This window comes from Microtus ochrogaster, unplaced genomic scaffold (assembly GCF_000317375.1).
Source record: "Microtus ochrogaster isolate Prairie Vole_2 unplaced genomic scaffold, MicOch1.0 UNK6, whole genome shotgun sequence".
Classification (NCBI taxonomy): Eukaryota; Metazoa; Chordata; class Mammalia; order Rodentia; family Cricetidae; genus Microtus; species Microtus ochrogaster.
This window is the reverse complement of record NW_004949104.1, coordinates 11,030,763-11,043,269: the sequence shown is the minus strand read 5'-3', so window position 1 is coordinate 11,043,269 and position 12,507 is coordinate 11,030,763. Positions and strand designations below refer to the sequence as shown.

General features: G+C 49.9%; 1 protein-coding gene across 2 annotated transcripts in view; it reads right to left on the bottom strand.

Annotated features, from left to right (window-relative positions):
• The window catches only part of Gal3st1 (galactose-3-O-sulfotransferase 1), an 18,649-nt gene extending 6,148 nt beyond the window's left edge, over positions 1 to 12,501 (bottom strand). Inside the window, exon 1 of one of the 2 annotated variants that reach the window (XM_005366121.2) lies at positions 12,482 to 12,501. The gene's annotated coding sequence lies outside the window, so the exon portion shown is untranslated. Of the gene's footprint in view, positions 1 to 3,279; positions 4,384 to 12,481 lie in introns of those variants that run through there. The other variant, XM_026788757.1, reaches the window with a different exon arrangement.
• Positions 12,502 to 12,507: the final 6 nt, after the last annotated feature.

The window sequence follows — 12,507 nt, the reverse complement described above, 5'->3', positions numbered from 1 at the left end:
CTCTACAGGTCTACAGGTTTGGAGGTTTTGTTCTTTTTTTTCCCTAAGCAGTGTGGAGTTAACCTAGGTCTCCAGCATTCCAGGCAAGAACTCTACCACTGAGCTAGGCATGCGCTCACACTTTAAAGTTTACAAAGCGCGAACCAGATGTGATGACACATGACAGTAATCCCGGGGGAAAGCCGTGGATCAAAAGTTCAGGCCAGCCTAGGCTACAGTGTAAGACAGTACCACAAAAACAAGCTAAACCAAAAACCAGTCAAGGGGAAGGTGTGGACCTCAACAACTGCTTTGTTTATTTAGAGACAAGATTTCACTACGTAGTTCTGGCTGTCCTGAAACTCATTATGTGGACCAGGCTGGCCTCGAAGTCACTAAGATCTGTCTGCCTCTGCCTCCCGAGTACTGAGGCTACAGGTGGCGCCACCACAGCCAGGCTGGACCTCGGCATCAGGATCCCTCAAGGCTGGGCAGGGCTGGGCTTTAACAAGAACTGCGAACTAGCCGGAGATGCTTTCTCGGTTATAAACTGGAGAGAAGCTGAGGAGAGGAGTCTAGCTGAGGAACCTCCTGAGCGGTCGGTATACTGGTATCACTAGCTGCAAACCTCCTGAGTTCTGGGCACCGAGTGGCGATGCGGGGCTTGGGGAAGCTGCCCACGAACCACGAAACTGCCACCAGCTCTCTGCTTCACGGGGCTCCGGAGAAAGCCGGCTCACAGACCAAGGCTCGGGCCCAGAACAGACAGCGAGCACAGGAGCTTAGTTTCTCTAGCGGGAGGGATCAAGATTCTCTTAGTTGGCTCTCGTAAGCCTGAGGGCCCACCCTGCCTCGGAGGCCCCACTCACCAGGGTACTCCTCCGGAACTCCGAGAAGCTGCAGTGGTGGAGGACTGGCAGTAGGGGGCAGACCAGCATCCTAAGCTGCCAGGCAGGGGCTTTCTGGCCCACCCAGGACAGTATGTTCCCCCCACACACGAAACGTCACTCATTCTCCTGTTTGGGTTTTCCCAAACCTCAACAGCTCCCTGCGTATACTGAGCCCTGATGGGACCACTAGTATCTCTGCCAGCAACTGACGCCACTCAGTGGGTACCATCACGTTGTACCATCACCCCGTTTTGTAGATGGGGAAAATGAGGCTTCAAGAGGTGACAGGGCTTGCTCAGGGTCACTCAGCAGGTATACGCAAGGCAGGATTTTGAGTCCGTGTCTGTGGATCTACTACATGCAGCGTCCTGCTTTATAAATAGCAGCTCCTGTCTGAGGTCTATGAAGCCTGGGGCAAAGGAAGTGTCTGCGGTGCAAGGCAGATCAAGGCATCGCCGGGGCCTCTGTCCTAGGAGGTGTCTGACGCTGGTGGGCAGAGCTAGCTGACGGTCAATATGCAGGCATGGGAAGTAGAAGGGACCCCGGTGGCTGGTTCTCCTGGGCCAGCCTTTCCTGAGGTGTTCAAGGCTCCTCACCCCCTAGTTGTCTAGCCTCTGTGAACTGAGCAATGAACCTCCTCTCTGAGACTGTCTGCTGCTGCCGATGGTGGGTCCCCAGTGGCCAAGGCAGGAAAGGCAGGCCCTTCTCTGCCCAAACTGGGGGAAGCAAATGGGTTGGATAGAACAACCCCAAAGCCACCCTGCTCCAAAGCCAGGTGATTAATCAGAGTATTAATTATTAATAGCATTGCCGATTAGCCATTGTCATCACTGTTGACAAGGGCCCAGTCCTGCCTCCCAGGAGAGGTACCTGCGCCCATAATCAGGAACAGGTGAGTCATCCCAGAGATGCCTGAGCCTAGCACTTGGTAGATGTTTAATAGAAGATGCCCCGTAGCCTGGGCATCTCGGGGGAGAACATGGATAAGACCCTTGGTCTGGCAGCTACCACCTCAGTGACAGCCACACGGGGAGACAGCTTATGGCGAGACAGACTTTCTGTGAGGGTCATACACGACATGCATGTCAGAGGGCCCAGGAAGGTTTGTTTAGTTGCGTAGCTCTGTGGTAAAGAGTTTGCTTGGCATGCACAAGCCCCTGGGTTCTGTCTCCAGTACCAGGAATGGCGATGATAATGACTATGTATATATATATATTTATACTGTCCCTTCACTGGGTGAGGTGGTGCATGCCTATGATCCAAGGACTCAGAATGCTGAGGATTTTGAGTTGGAGGCCAGAGAGAGTGGGCTTCTGATCAAGACCTTGTCTCAAAGAGCCAAATGAATAAACTTCCCGTGTCCTGCCATGAGTGAGCCACACACGGAAGTCATATGTGAGGATCATGAACATGCATGTGAGAGCCACACAAGAGAACTGGAAAGAGCCAGCAACCAGGCTAGGAATCTAGTTTTATTTAAAGCCCAGCTCTGGAGCCAGGCATAGCGGCACACACCTGTAATCCCAACAACTCAGGAGGCAGAGACAGGAGGATGGCCAGATTGAGGACAAACTGGGCTATACAGGGAGACCCTGTTTCAAGAAATTAAATACGAGGCAAGCAGGATGGCTCAGCAGGCAAAGGTGCTTGCTCCCAAGACTGACAATCGAAGCTTGATTCCCAGGTCCAGAAGTTGTCTTCTGATCTCCTCTTCCCCATAATAACTACACACACTCACACGCTCTCACACACACACGCACTCCAGCTTGCTGTATGCCCTGAGCAAGGCTGTTTCCTTCTCTGGGTCTTAATTTCTCCTCCAAAATAATACCAATGTTCTGTCCCTATGTTTCAGATGGAACATGCAGGCACGGGGCTGGCACTGGGCAGACATTTGCTGAACTGAGTTATCATGACCCCCCAGGGTCCTGGCCTGGTCCCATCCAGCTGTGTACCTGCCAGGCCGAAACAGAGTCTTACAGATAACTAGTGGACCTTAGAACTAGGTTTCCAGAGAAGCAGGGAGGTCAAACCTCAGAGAAGGCAAGAGTATCCTCAAGGTCACACAGCACAGGGGAAGTAGGAAGCATGACTAGAATCTGGGTTCCCTACTTGGTCTGCCCATGCTGGTGACAGACTAGGGTACTAGGACATATGGTTCTCTTGTCATTTTCCTCCCCTATCCCTGTTCTCGTGGGTGACCCCAGCCACAGCTGCGCGATAACTGGTAGCAAGCCAGACTCCACATCCTCCAGTTCAGCTAGGACCCTGCAGGACAGAAGGAGAAGCAGGACTCACCCACTACAACCTGCACACTGTAAAACTTGCCCGAGATGGTAAGGCTGCCGGAGGGTGTTACCACAGCGCAGATCCCCTGCTCTCCGTGCTGGGACGGAGGGGACACACTCACCTTGGGCTGCGACTAGCCGCCCCTTTCCTCTTCCAACACCCAGGCTGCCTCTGCAGTCAGAGACAAGAATGCTCTAATGATACCCAGCGGGCGGCTGGTTGGCTCCTTCCATCCCCCTCCAGTGCATATGAATATTTATGAGCGCCCTCCCTGGGGATAATGAACGGAATGCCCAGGTGGTGCCCTTGTCTTCTTACTGTCCTCCGACTGGCCCCGCCCCTCTCTAGACCCCAACAGCCAGGTAGTTCATTTACCCAAGGGCTCGGCTACTAGTTCAATTCTAGATGCCCTTGGGCCAAGGGCACAGCTACTGCGTGCTTGAAGGCTAGGGGGTGGGGGCGCCAGACTATAAGATGAACTGATCCACCTGAGGGCAGCTCATTCAAGCCTCTTGGCTGCTCTATGGGTTCATCACAAAAAAGAAAGTTAGGCAGAATAGGGAACATCAAAGTCACAGGCCAAATACACACTTGCCAGGAGCTTAGACCTGGAGATAATATATATTATTATATAATATATATCGAGAGAAAGAGAGAGAGAGAGAGAACAACAGATACTGTCAGCACCCATTGTTGCATGTGGCGAGGGTTATGAGATTGAGGCCAGCCTGGACCACATACTGGAACCTTGTCCAAAACTTAAAATAAGGGATCACGTGTGGAAGCCATCTCACCAGCCAGCATACTTTGTTTTAACTCACTTTCCCATTCTCTACTGACAAATCGTGACCAACTTCTTTTGATCACCATAGACTTTAAGCTGTTGTGCCCACAGATATTACAGAGGGTGCATCTCCTGCCCAGAGGGGGGCTCCTGGGGGAGAAAGCAGACAGGGTGGTAGAGAAAACAGCAGCAGCGAGGACATCTGATCCAGTAGGGGAAGGGGTTAGAAAGGGGTGCCCTCAGGAGGCTCTCCAGTTTCTTTTCTCCATGGTAACACAGCCTATAAATCCCATCCTTCCTTACAGTTGAGGGGGACCCATGTACTGAATCAGAGCCAATGAAATACGAGCATTAAGACAGCAAATGAGGTTGGGGGCGGGTCTTTGGTAAAGGTGATTTCTCTCCAGAGGCTCCCAGATCCTGTACAAGCTACCTTTGTTGTTGTTGTTGTTGTTGTGTCTTTGACAGGGTCTCATTGTGAAGCCCTTGCTGGTCTAGAACTCACTGTTTAGACCAAGCTGGCCTTGAACTCAAAGAGATCGTAGCCTCTGCCTTCCACTGGAACTAAAGCCATGGTTGGGTAGCTTTTATTGTCAGTCTGACACAAACCTAGACACACCTGGGGGGAGGGACCCTCAGTTGAAGAACTCTTCACCTGACTGATCTGTGGTCAAGTCTGGGTGCAGAGGGCTGTCATTTTCTTCCTTGCTAATTGATGTAGAAGGTCCTGCCCAAAGTGGGAAATAGCGTGCTTAAGTGGGTGGGCTTGGGAAGGTTGCTGAGCTTGGCCTGGGAATGAGCAACCAAACAGTGGTCTCTGCTTCACTGCTCCTGCCTGAGCGCGTTCCTTCCTCAGCTCTCCCAGCGATGGACTGTAACCCGTAAGCTAAAATAAACCCTTTCCTCCACACATTGCTTTTGATCCTGGTGTTTACCACAGCAACAGAAACCTAACTAGAACAGAAATTGGTGCCGGAAAACAGGACTGTTGCTATGACAGACCTGACCATGGCATTTTTGGCAGGAAGAATTGTGGAAGGGTTTGAAACTTTGAGCTGGAAAAGCCACGGAGCGCTCAGAGGTTGACGGGCTGGTTTGTGGGAAGCTGGAAGGCAATGCTGAGAGAAATGCAGACAGTAGAGGCCTGAGTTATGACGGTTCATCACGGCTGGTCATGTGATGTTTCAGATTAAGGATCTGTGGAAGCAAAGTCTTTGCTTTACTGGGACAGTTGATGCTTGTTAACCAGGGTTGAGAAATTAGGTGTGATTAAGAAGGGACATTGAGGCAAACTCTTCTGAAAGTACTTCCTCAGGGTCAGCACACAGAAGCTGTGGTCCAGTGAGGCCAATATTGCATCTCAAGCTGATAGCCAATTATCTGTGGGGTATTTTTTTTTTATCATATAAGAGGACTCAGCCCACTCTGGGCAGTACCATCCCTAGGAAGAAAGCAAACTAGAATAGACCTTTTATGTCCATTTCACAGACAAGAAAACTTAGGTCCAGAGGTTAAAAGAGGTGCTTTAGCACACACTGTAAAGAGTGAATGCATTCATAAGGGCAAAACTGTAATTTGTACTTAGGTTAAGGGGTCTGAAATGATACCAAATGTAAAATGTAATTCCCCAAGGAATGGGGTCACTTGCCATCAATAACACTTTTGACTTGGTAAATACAATGTGACTATAGAGCATTCACATTTTATCATAGTCTGTATTACTTTGGGAAAAAGTAAAAATTTATAAATAATGAGACAGTAAGATAGCTCAGCAGATAAAGGTGTTTGCCCTTGAGCTTGATCCCCAGAACCCATATGGTGGAGGAGGAGGCAATTCCTGAAAGTTGCCCTCTGACGTACACATCACACACACACACTCAACAAATAAAGACTAAAAATAGGTTTATTGCCATAGTAGAAGCCAGGCCACACCTTGGTTTGGAGGCAGGCATACTGCTCTTTCCAAACCTGAGCGTTCTGAATTGGAAGGCATAGCCAATGATAGACCAGCAAGTGTGGGGTACACATGGACGGTTTGATTGGGAGAGGTTAGACCTCCTGGACCTGCAAGGATCCAGAAACTTCTTCACCTTGAGGCTCTCTGGAGGGTGTTTTGTTTGCATGCACCCTAGTTTGCTGGATCACAGGATCCCTCCAAGCTGGCAGCCTTGGCATCTTAGCAGCCTTACTGTCCCTTGGCTGGAGTCACGGTGCCAATGGTTTCTAGGCCTGGCAGCTGAGATGGGGTGGTCTTTCATGATTGGATGCAATTCCTTTTTCTTTGTTTTTCGAGACAGAGTTTCTCTGTGTGACCCTGGCTGTCTCAGAACTTGATTTGTAGACCAAAGTGGTCTTGAACTCACAGAAATCTGCCTGCCTCTACCTTCCAAGTGCTGGGATTAAAGGCGTGGACCACCATCACCCATTGTCAGACGCAATTCTTAATGTCAGAGTATCAATATCACCTGCCCCTTCCTTCCTTTCCCCTCAGGTCTCCTCCCCCTTTTTCTTTTCCTTTCTTCCTTTCTTTTTATGTGTGTGCGTGTGTGTGCATGCGTGCCTCTGTGTGTGTGTGTGTGTGCCTGTGTGTGTGTGTTTGGTTTGTTCTGGTCTGGTCTCACTATGTTCCTGATTGACTTCAAACTGGCTATCCTCATGCCTCGATTTCCTGATGCTAGAAATACAGACATGTGTCACCATGTCTAGCAACCTATTGTTTCAATAGGCAAACATACAATTACAGTATGCACACGCACACACCAGAACCTCTCAGTATTATATGCAGCCCCATGTATCAGGTGGAGAAACAAGCCCAGTAACCATGGCAAAGACAGAACACATTCACAGTTCTTTTTGAGACACTCCCCTGTCCATGCAAAATCACCACCTTTCCTGATAGCAGATCCAAGCACAAAACAGCTCTGGCAGGAAGTGGCTAGTCACAGGTGCCAGTCAAAAGTCAAGCCACTACCTTAGTTCTCTAAACACATAGATTCCCAGGACTGAGCACGGAGGAGTTAGCAATATCAATACGTTATAATAGTTCTGCCATAATGTTTACAGTCTGAAGATACACTTGTTTACATAAACACATGGCATGGAGAAAAAGCCTTACAGAGGCGTTGTTGATGCCACACACCATGCCCAGGATAAGCACACCCACTGCTCCATACCTGCACTCAGGCCTCAGTACAGCCTGCTCCAGAGTTCCCTAGTAGGGTGGTCGCTGTCAAGAGGCTCCTTCTTTCCTGACAGAGGTGCAGCCATGCTGTCTCTCGTTGGGAAGATCAAAAACTGTGAGGCATGCAGGGTCCTCTGCTCAGTGCCTGACACACTGCAATGTGCCTTAGATCATTCTGGATCAATATTCATACCACCCTACCCTTCCAATGACCTATGCTTTCCCATGTTTTATACCCAGCTTCCCTCAACACTCACATTCCATGCCCGGCAAAATTAAGGCAGACAGGGAGGGCTTACCCAGTGTCCCAGCCAATGTATTACGGAGGGCCAAATCTCTCTGCCCCAGAGGATAGCGTGTGGGAAGGCAGATAACTCCTGGAAAATTCTTTTAGTTCCCACCTCATGACTCCAGAGGTCTCCTGTCAGGTGATTCTTGGGGACACTTCCATTCCGTCCTGCCTCGTCCTCTCTACAGTCATTCACATTTCTTATGGAGCCAAAGCAAAGCAGGAAGCTTGTCAGACTGGGCGGTGGTGGCACACACCTTTGATCCCGGCACTTGGGAGGTAGGTGGATCTCTGCTTTTGAGACCCGGCATGATCTACAGAGTGAATTTCAGAACCACCAGGGCTATACAGAGAAAACCTATCCCCCAAAACAAAAACAAATTTGTCACAAGCCACAGACTGGATGTTATAATCTGCTGGCCTGGTTTGTCACCTGGGTACCCTGTCCCTTTAAGAGACAATCCCTGCCTACTCCCAACCACCCCCCCTTTCTGCTGAGGCAAATGGACCCTCTTGCTCTCACCCTCTCTCTCTCTCTCTCTCTCTCTCTCTCTCTCTCCTCTCTCTCTCTCTCTCTCTCTCTCTCTCTCTCTCTCTGCCCTTCTTCTGCCTCTCCCTTCTTTCCCCTTTCTCTCCTTCCCCCTTCTCCCCTTTCTTTCCCCCTCCACAACCCACTAAATAAACTCTATACCCAAACTCTCTCTCTAGAGGTGTTATGTATCTGTCTCTCACCTGCTGTGGTCTCCTACCCACCAAGGGGACCCTCTGAGGCTTTGGGTGGCCCGCCACTGCCCCTTGTGGGACCGCTGCCCCTCGTGGGACCAGTCCCCCACTACCATATGTTTATTAATGATAACGTTGGTGCTGTGACTCAGCCAGGCTCTCTCCACATTCTCTCCAATCTGTGGGTGAGCCAGCTGAGGACATGTGGGGGACCCTGGACTCAGGACCATTTTCCAACACTTGTCAGGCTATCCTTTGCAGCTGAGGACTACTAGGGATCCTATAATCTTCTAACTCTTTTTCTATATATTCAGAGATCCGCCTGCCTCTGCCTGTGCTGGGATTAAAGGCGTGCGCCACCACCGCCCTGCAAAATTGCTGGAATTCTACACTCAACATCAAACGGTAGGTTCCTTGCACATATCTGGCCATGCCTCCATGAGTATGCAACCACTCAGCAGAGGTTCCTCCACATAAAAACAGCCCAGTACTGGTTAACCACTGGCCCATTGAGCTTAAAGCCCCTCACTCAGGCCTTTGGCTCCACGTGACAATGTAGGGGTTCAGTTTGTGCCCACCCATTCTCATGGCCTGGACTTTGAGTGATGACCCAAAGTTTAGCTTGATCCAGGGTCCATGCTGAACTTCTGGGACACTGGAGTTTGGTCTCTGAATCTTCTCACTTTACTCATGGAGGCTGTGCCAACCCATCCTCAGATAATCAAGCTACATATCTGCCTATTATCAGCTTGTATTCTGCCAGTGATTGCTAGTTGGAAATGCAGCCTGCTTTTTTATGTTTTTCTATCTGCTTTCTATTCCCAGCGTGTAATCACAGCTAAACTGTCACTCTCAGCTTGTGGGCTGGGCTCTGGTTTCCTACTTGGCCCACCATCGGCCCCCTACCTCATGCTGCCTCCCACCTCAGTGGCGGAATCTGTCTCTCTTTCATTCACACAGCCCTGTTTCTACCACTGCTACACTGTGGGCGAAAATCCTAAACCTGAGCCTTCTAGCAGCTCACTTCCCAACTTTGTCAGTCTGCCGGGACAGTTGGTGAGGCTGCTCCCTTTTAGGCCTAGAGCCTCTCGCACGCACGCCTGCCCTTTCTCGGGCTCTGCCCTAGCACGGCCTCGCTCATCAGTGCATTCATTATTCGGGTCCACGGCCCCTGGGACCTATGGATCCTTTCCGGCCTAGGGCCTCTCAGGCGACTGCCCTTTCTCGTCCCTGTTATCTTGTGGACGAATGGATAATGGCCCGAGTCAGTTGTTTATTTTTCCACCAGCGCACGGCTAAATGTAAAGAGTTACACCACATGGACAACCATGGCTGCTGCCATTTTCTTTGAGCTTAACAAGGGAGGAGTCGGAGGTTCCGCCCCTAGCCAAAGAACGCGAGCAGCAGGCTCTCCACGTGATCATGGTCCCGCTCCTAGCCAGCTTCCTCTCACTTTTTATTTAACTTTATGCGGAACTTAAATTCAACTGTGTGTAAATGTATGCATTCTTACTGTTAAATGTTTTAAGTTCATTATATCTTATTCCAGACTAAGAAAGCAATAAGTCACATATTTTAAATTGGTCTTTGACAAAATTTGTCTTTGACAAAAATACTGTATATGTAATCCAACTCTGCTTTAAAATACATTAAGTTGCTCTCCACTAGTGTCAGTTCCACCATTAAGCTTCTATTACAGTTTTTTCTTCTTTGTCTTTCAAAAGTACAAGTCTCACCTGTTAAGTTGAGAGCCAGTACAGTTAAACTTGGACTCAGTTCTCCAGGCAGATCCTACGCTGTAATTATAACTTATCTATACCCGATAAACAGCCCTCAACTGTTCAGAGATCTGGGGAATATGGCATTTAAATGTTTAATTATTAAAAGGCTTTTCATAACAGAGAGACAGGTTGGCTCCTAGCAGCAGCACCCTACTCCCTCGAAAGAAGATGGAACAATGTCCATCTACAATTCGCTTCATCAAACGTAAGCGCTAACTACTGGACGAAACTGCCTTTCATCTAAACTGAAGAATCACTGAAACTGACAGCCTCGCTGCTCAGGTCAAGGTAGGCGTGTCTTCTACAGATTTCTTAGCCCACGGCATCTTCTGGAGTCTGGCAGGCCCTGCTTCTAACATCAGAAGGCAAACACAGCCCTGATACCCCTGCCCTCAACAATCATGGAGGACCCTGAGGAGTAGCTCTAGGTAACCAACCAAGTAAGTTCTCTCTCGTTTTTAATCAATAACTCAAGTAAAATTTTATCCTTCTCAAAGAACTCTGATACAATTTGACAGCTGAGAGGTTTTGTCAGTTTAAAAAGAACAAATTTCAGTACAACTTCTTAACATGTTCTTAATAAAAGGTGTTTTAACATATACAAATGCAATTATTAAAGTGTGTATCTGCAAGTTATAAAGGTATGAAGATAATACAAGTTATCAAATTTCTCTCTCACACTGCCTTTCATAGTCTTAAAGATATTTTTTATCATGCAAAAACATCTGTCACAGTCATTCTGACATTCCGCCATCCCAATTCCCTCAACCTGCTATGCCTAACTTCCAGCCTTTTTATTATAAGAAAAAGATGGGACTGTTATAATCTACTGGCCTGGTCTGTCACCTAGGTACCCTGTCCCTTTAAAAGACAAGTCCTGCCCACTCCCAAACCCTCCCAACCCCCCTTCCTGCTGAGGCAAGAGGACCCTCTCTCTCTCACCCTCTCTCTCTCTGCCCTTTTTCTAGAGAGGAAGCTTCTCCCCTTCCCCTTCTCCCCTTCCCTTCCCCCTCCATAACCCACTACATAAACTCTATACCCACACTCTCTCTCCGCATGATGTATCTGTCTGTCTCTCACCTGCCATGGTCTCCCACCCACCAAGGGGACCTACTGAGGCCCTGGGTGGCCCGCCACTGCCCCTTGTGGGACTGCTGCCCCTCATGGGACTGGCCTCTGGTCCACCATGTCTTTATAAATGATAACACTGGGTCCAGAGTCCCACTATTTGTGGGCCACTCTCCCAGGTGACTCACTGCCCTTCTGCGCAGGACAGCTTACTCTTGCCTGGAGACAGCGTAGTAAACAGACTTATCTGTTGCTGGATGACAAGTGGGCACAGAACCCAGTAAGGGAGAAGCGGAGGAAGCAGGCACTCCATGTCCGCGGGGAGCTTCCTTTGGGCAGAGCTAAGGGCTGGGAGTAACTGTTTCTGCTTTTGTGTACCTGCTCACTCACCAATGTCAGGCAAGGGGGAGGGTTGGTGAAGCCTAGGAAGATCAAACAAGTAGGACCCTAGTTGGGCAGGGGAGTACTGAGTAGGGTTAGGGTCCTGAAATGAGGACGACAAAAATTCCTGTGACTTGGAGTGAACTCTGCCACTTCTGAACTGTGTGACCTTAGTCTCTAATTTTCCCCGAGCAACTGTCGTGCTTGATTCCTGAATTCCCTCTAGGTAAGTAGCAATGGTGCCTCGCAGGGCACAGTGCAGGGAAGGCTGGGGTGGCTATACTGACCGCAGGACCCACTGGTCACCCCCTCAGAAGAGGTTGAGTTCTTCTGATTGGATCTCCCTCCACACCTTTTTCCTCTAGACGATTTCCATGGCACCATCACCACAGTAACCTCAGGTGTCAGGTATCAGGCCTGCTGCCCATCCTAACGTGGATGGCTGCAGCCAGATGTGTGCCTGTCACTATAGAAAGCTAGGGAACAAGGAGGGGCTCCATTGGGAAGCAACGATTATGCTCTGTGCTGCCCTTCCGCTAAGGGAGTAGACCAACCTACAGAACCCTTCATGGAGCACTGGCTCAGGACTCCGGAACTGCAACTGTATATAGGAGCTTTCCTGTCCTAGCTGAAGAGTCTCTCCTTGGTGGCCTCATCTCCTCAGGAGCCCGTATCCAAGGGACCTTCCCCAAGCACAAGAGTCTGTCACCGCCCACGGTCCCCAGTCTCGGTTTTGAGAACCCCTCCTGGGAGAGGCAGGTAAAGGGAGATTCCGCCCGGCCGGCCCCTCCTTCTCCACTAGGGCCCAGGCCACGATGTCCGAGAGGATTAATCATTGATGGACACAGTTTCAGCAGAGTGCAGCAGCGGGCACTCAAGCCCCACCCACCCCACTTTTAGGATTCCCGGGGTCTGATGGGGAGGGGCACCCAGGCAAGCAACCAGCCTGAGCCTGCAGGAGACAGTGCCGGTGAAGTATGCCCTGCAACACTCCTATACCCTTAGCTGGGCGAGCATGCGATCCCATTTTGGCTAAGGAGGCAGTGCAGACGGGGTGCTCAGGTAGGAGAATGAGGCAGGACACAGCCAGCCTGAGTGCTGGACCTCCCGACATACCTTGGCCCGGTTCTCCTTGGGCTGCC